The sequence below is a fragment of the Hevea brasiliensis genome, chromosome 13 (genome assembly GCF_030052815.1).
Source record: "Hevea brasiliensis isolate MT/VB/25A 57/8 chromosome 13, ASM3005281v1, whole genome shotgun sequence".
NCBI lineage: Eukaryota > Viridiplantae > Streptophyta > Magnoliopsida > Malpighiales > Euphorbiaceae > Hevea > Hevea brasiliensis.
In genome coordinates this window covers 1,763,434-1,769,726 of record NC_079505.1, presented here as the reverse complement: position 1 = coordinate 1,769,726, position 6,293 = coordinate 1,763,434, and the positions used below count along the sequence as shown (strand labels likewise).

Below are 6,293 nucleotides of genomic sequence, written 5' to 3'. Positions count from 1 at the left end.
TATAGGAGTGGCATGGTTAACTAAATTATTTAATAAGATTCTAAACTCAAAGAAAATGCCTGATGAATGGAGGAGTATTTTAGTACCTATTTTTAAAAATAAGAGAGACATACAGAGTTACTCAAACTATAGGGGAATTAAACTCATAAGCCATACTATGAAGTTGTGGGAGAGAGTTGTGGAGCATCGACTACGTCATGATACTTCTATCTCTCTCAATCAATTTGGCTTCATGCCCGGTCGTTCAACTATGGAAGCGATCTTTCTCATTAGAAGCTTGATGAAGAAATATAGAGATGTGAAGAAAGATCTACACATGATTTTTATTGATTTGGAGAAGGCTTATGATAGTATTCCAAGAGATGTCTTATGGAGTGTGTTAGAACAAAAGAGGGTATCTATTAGGTACATACAAGTGTTAAAAGATATGTATGAAAGAGCAATTACTATTGTGCGCACAGTGGGAGGGGATACAAGAGATTTTCCGATCTCAATTGGATTACACCAAGGATCAGCTATAAGCCCTTATCTTTTTATATTAGTTTTAGATGAATTGACGAAACATATACAAGAGAGTATTCCTTGGTGCATGATGTTTGCGGATGATATTGTTCTGATAGATGAGACGCGAGAAGGACTCAATAGAAAGCTAGAGCTTTGGAGAAGTACTCTAGAGTCAAAGGGTTTTAAGTTAAGTAGAACGAAGATAGAATACATGCATTGCAAGTTCAGTGAAAGCCAAACTGGTGATAGGGAAGGAGTTAGTTTGGATGGAGTGGTACTGTCCCAAAGTAATCACTTTAAATATCTCGACTCAGTCCTTCAAGTAGATGGGGGATGTGAGGAGGATGTTAGTAATAGGATTAAAGCCGGATGGTTAAAGTGGAGACGTGCCACGGGAGTTTTATGTGATCGCAAGATTCCAAATAAGTTGAAAGGAAAATTTTACCGTACAGCCATACGATCGACTGTGTTATATGGTAGTGAGTGTTGGGCACTGAAGGAGTCGTATGCGTCTAAGATAAAAGTTGCGGAGATGAGAATGTTAAGGTGGATGAGTGACCATACTATACTAGATAAAGTCCATAACGAGAGTATTAGAGAAAAGGTAAGAGTGGTGCCAATTGAGGATAAGTTGAGAGAAGGGAGATTAAGGTGGTTTGGTCATGTGAAGTGTAGACATACGGATGCTCCAGTTAGACAAGTAGAGCACATTAGGTTAGAGGATAGAAAGAAAAAAGGGGTAGACCTAAATTGACTTGGAGGAGACTAGTACAACATGACCTAGAAACATTACACATTTATGAGGATTTAACCCAAAATCGTTTAGAGTGGAGAAAGCGAATCCATATAGCCGACTCCAAATTTTTTGGATAAAGGCTTAGTTGAGTTGAGTTTAGTTGAGTTGAGTTTTAAACTAATGTACTATAGTTTACATAATCATTATAAATAAGATTAAGAAAACATAAACATAAACTAATGTATAATTAATTTCCATGGAGCAGAATTGAACAGCAGCAAAATTGAATGCCAAAGTAGCTCCAATGTTTACAAATTCTGGTCTTTTATTAGCCCCGCTTACAACAACTCAATTACTTAAAATCATCAACACCAGAGTCCAAAATACTCTCATGGTGACTTTGCCCGATGAACACACTCTTTCTTAAACTTGCTCTTAGAAGAAACACAAAACCGCAAAGTGAACACCTACTTATCATAATAAAAAGGGGAACTAATTGGTGGGAAATTTTATATTTAAACACTGAAAGAATCTAGAGAATGTGCTAGAATTCATTCTTTGGACAAACTGGATTAAATTTTAGCAATAAACGAATAATCAGTGTACAACAGCAAAAGGCCATGAGTGATAAACGATATTCTAACAGACAGATAAATTAAACAATAGATATGAAGTACGAAGTGAAGGTATAATTGTGAGCATTTAGATCTACACTAATTAAATCCAGGTAAAAACCAGAAACGACCATATGTCAGCCTTGGCTCAAACCCTTATATGTATATATATATATATATATATATATACACTGGTGCTTTGTGCCCAGAAAATTGAACGTATTGAAACCCATAAAAGATAAAGGATGAACAGAACTGTTAAGCACAAAAAAAGGCAATTGACTGAAAAAATGTAGTATGTCCATTTAAAGCAGGTTGCAGGTGGCTGAGAGAGCTAGAAGTGGCTATATTTGGTGCCATTCTAAGATGTCCTAACAAAGAATGGGAACTGAAGTGAAGAAGGAATTGGGTCCATAGCTGAATATGATAATAGAGGCAGTCAAAGCTCAATTTCAATAAAGGTTACCACGGAGGACTGAGGGCCAACCATGAGCACAATATCAGTTTCCATAAATCTTAATGTTGCAATCAGCAATAAAATGGAAGGATAACAATGATTGGTTGAAATTTTTGGCACTTGAAATCAGAATTTATTTGAGTCCTAAAATGTTATTATTCTGAATAAGAATTAAGAATGGACATATAGGAATCATTTAAATATCACATCAAAAACAACGTGGATCATTCAGTTTCCAAAGTGCAATAGAATATTACATGAAAGCAAGTATAAAAGATGCAGTTTGGACTTTTAATGCAGGTACAAATTCCTATTTCTTATTCAACAAAAGATCATCCCAAATGTCTTAATCAAATAACTGATGCCAACATTGACTAAGTCCAAAAGATCAAAAGTTTGAGAGAGAGAGAGAGAGAGAGGAGAGAGAGAGAGAGGAAAGGGGGAGGGGGCATTCTACTTAGGTGTTAGTTCTTTATCCACTACGCTTTATTCACCTAACGTTGATAAAACTCAAAGAGAGGAGCACAGGATATGAATGATAAGCAGCACAAGTCACTAATATATCAGACACGAAGAAAGCAATGGTAAAGTAATGTTACCTTGATCCATTATCACCTAAACCATGTAGCCATACAACAGTAGCTTGGCGTTTACCTTTGCATAGGTCCTTCCAAATTCAAATGCCCTTCTAGCATTTTTACCACTTGAAATGATGTTAAAGTAGAATTTAATGAGGGAGGAGAAGTGTGAGCACATGTGTATATATATGCACATAAATTATTTTGGAATGCATTACAGTTATAAATTTGCCTAACTTTTGCATAGCTACACATACAAACCAAGAAGCTTCTTTTATTAAGTAATGGAAAATGATGCAAGAGGAAATAAACTAATCAGAACCCATGGAAGGACCAGTGGAACTCATATTGGCTCCACAAAAATAACCCAGCAAAACTGCTAATTCAATGACAGAAAAAACACAGAACCTGCAACAAAAGAATAAATTTAACTTCCACAATCTAGTTGAATCCCAGGGATTACTAAATTTATTCTCAGATGCAAAACACAGCCTCTCCAGTTTCCACCATTAAATTCCTACACTGGACCTGATCTTAGGGTTGAGACAACAACCAGAAGTCTATAGCAGTTAGTTCTCCATGGCTGTCCTGTTAATTTGAATATAAGATCAAGTTAAGCATAGAAGCGCTAAAATTAGAAAAAAAAAATTATAGAAACTGGAGTAAGAGAAGCACCATCGAAAATGAACAATAAAATAGAGAAATTAGAGGAAGAGAAGGAAGGGAAGCAACTCACTTTTCAAGAATTTACCATGATAAGGAATTGCACGTAAAACTGAGGAACTTCAAAAACTTGTTCTCCTGCATAAATAATAATATATACCCATTAATATGCTAATAAATTTCACCCTCCCAAATCCAACTGCTCATTTTTATTGTTTCTGAATGGTTAGCTTTTTATCAAGATTAGTCCATATAGAAAATGCTTCTCTAATTTATCAAGAACTAACAGAAAGCTCACAGTATAAGATACTCAAAAATTGTAGTACTTACTAGCTTCTCTTCAAGTTTGTTCAGGCCAAAAATCTTCAATCGAACTTCAGCATCTTCAGTTGAAAGTCAGTTCTTAGTTCTTAGTTGCCCAAAAACTTCCTCCAGTGGCAAGCGTTCCTGTAAAATGAAGTTTCCAAAGAAGAATCGAAAGTAAAAGAGAAGCCTAGAGCCAATAATCCTGACATTAAGCAAACGGAAAAGCTTTAGGTTTGATATGAAATCTCACTCCTCTCATCTCACCCTTTCACTTGCCCTCACTCTCTCATCACAATTCAAACCTCCTCTATCAAGCAAAATATCTACCAAATCTTATCGTATCCATATATGTCTCTCACCCTTCAATCGAGTGTAACTATATATCTACAGTGAAAACAGAAAAGGAAGCACATGCACAACCCACAATGGCAAAATAAAGTAGGGAAACTGATTTGAAAAAACAAAATGTGACAGCAATTTGAAAAAGTAATCAAAACCAGGTAAGTCATCAACAACAATGAAAGCCATAACCACGTAATTGCCTGAAATTTCCCGAGTGGAAATTTCATCACCGAAAGCAATGTATTTTTATGTATTTCTAAGACAAATACCAATATCTTAAGAAATTTGATCCTTGCAAAATTAAGCAAGGAAGAAGGCATGATTAACTCCAGCAACAAAATCATACAAACGAAGAACCAAAGATCACGAAGCAGAACCAAAATCCAAGAGCACCCATCTCTCTAAAGTTTATACACAATCACAGCAAAATCCCATAAATCTACCAAAAATTCAGCTCCTTTCAAACAAATCAAAACCCTAAGCTTACCTCAACATTTCCATGCGACTGGTTTTGAAACCAATTGATATTCAATATCTGCAGCTCACTTTTAAAGCTGATGCTTGACACCGGACCCGCTTTCAGCCAGATGCCCAAGCTCCAACACCTCAGCAGCAAGGTATCGAGGACAGCAGAGAGATATATAGGAGCTCCAGCACCAAAATGCTCGGCATACTTTCCCGCCTTAAGAAATCTGGGGATCCTCTCGACAGGAAACTGCAACCCACCCTTCTGCGCAAGTTGCTTCTCACCCAATTGATAATCCTCATCCACCCAAATCTCACCGAATTCATGCAAATCTCTGACCCTTTGTTTGGATTTACGGAGATTGAGAGAAGAGAAAAATAGAGTATAGAATTAAAGAGAAAAGAAGAAGGCGGAGAAATATTAACTAAAATATTTCCTTTTTTTAGTTTAATAATTTATTTAAATAAAATATAGAATAAATTAAAACTTTTTTTCTTAATTCCCTTTTTTAATTTTCCTGCCAATAGGATCCAAATAAAGGGCGAAAGATTTAAAGTGGCAAGGAAAAAAAAAGGGGATAAAATAGGAAGAACAATGTAAGGCGAAGAGGGAAGAGAGCTAGCTTAGTAGGACAAAGGCAAAGAACACGACGTCGTTTGAATATGCACAACGATCAACGATGCCAAAAAAGCAGGGCTAAAATGCCAAAGTGGAAAATAGAAAATGAAAAGGAGAAGCCCACATGAAAAGACAAAAAAAGCATTGAAAAGGAGAGACTTAAAGCACCCAGGCAGAGGACATAAATGTTATTTCAAAATAATTGCGATCTAATGTTCATTGCAAAGTCACTTTTTTATATGTACTAGATTAATGCCCGTGGAATGTCGTGGAGCATTAATATTATTGTTCATAATACCACCACAGTTGAAATTTAAAATATTATATATGTAATAATCCAAATTTTTAAAATATAAATTTTATATTTATTATATTATTCAGATATTATTTTAATATTATTTGACTAAATTATAATTTTTCAATACAATTATTTATATGTTTCTAATGTTATTTTTTTAAAACATATTTTATAAAATTATTTTAAAATTAAATTTTAAATTTAAATGATTAGTTTTGAATTTTAACATTATACTAAGTAATAAAGTATTAATATTATCATGCTTTATTTATACCTAGATTTTTTTATTATTTATACTTAGTTAAATGAAATATTTAAATATTTAGTAGTATAATTTAAATTATTAATTGGCTAGATTTTAAGGAAATTTAATTAAAAAAATTATTTAATGGTTTTATTGGAATTGATAATAATAATAATAATAATAATAATAATAATAATAATAATAATAATAAAACACAAAAGCTACTGCTGAAGGGGAAGAAAAAAAAAAGAAAAATGAAAAAAAAAAAGAAACCCACCCCCCCCCCCGAACTCGCGTTCTCTCTTTTCCTTACCTGTAGGAAGGGGGCGTGAGGCGAAATATCATCCACTAGAATTATATAAAATGCACCAGATAATACTAAGTAAAGATGGTGGAGTCATAATGGTCTCACTTAAGTACGTCACCTGGGTAATAACCGAGACATGTTCAGTATTTCTTCCGACGGT

General features: G+C 34.3%; 1 long non-coding RNA gene across 1 annotated transcript; it reads right to left on the bottom strand.

The window, feature by feature from the left end:
* Window positions 1-3,143: 3,143 nt before the first annotated feature.
* On the bottom strand, window positions 3,144-5,109 carry LOC110651678 (uncharacterized). The gene is made up of 4 exons (XR_009142412.1): window positions 4,688-5,109; window positions 3,883-3,999; window positions 3,641-3,690; window positions 3,144-3,477 (listed from the first exon to the last, which is right to left on the bottom strand). It is a non-coding gene; the product is annotated as an uncharacterized LOC110651678 (long non-coding RNA).
* Window positions 5,110-6,293: the final 1,184 nt, after the last annotated feature.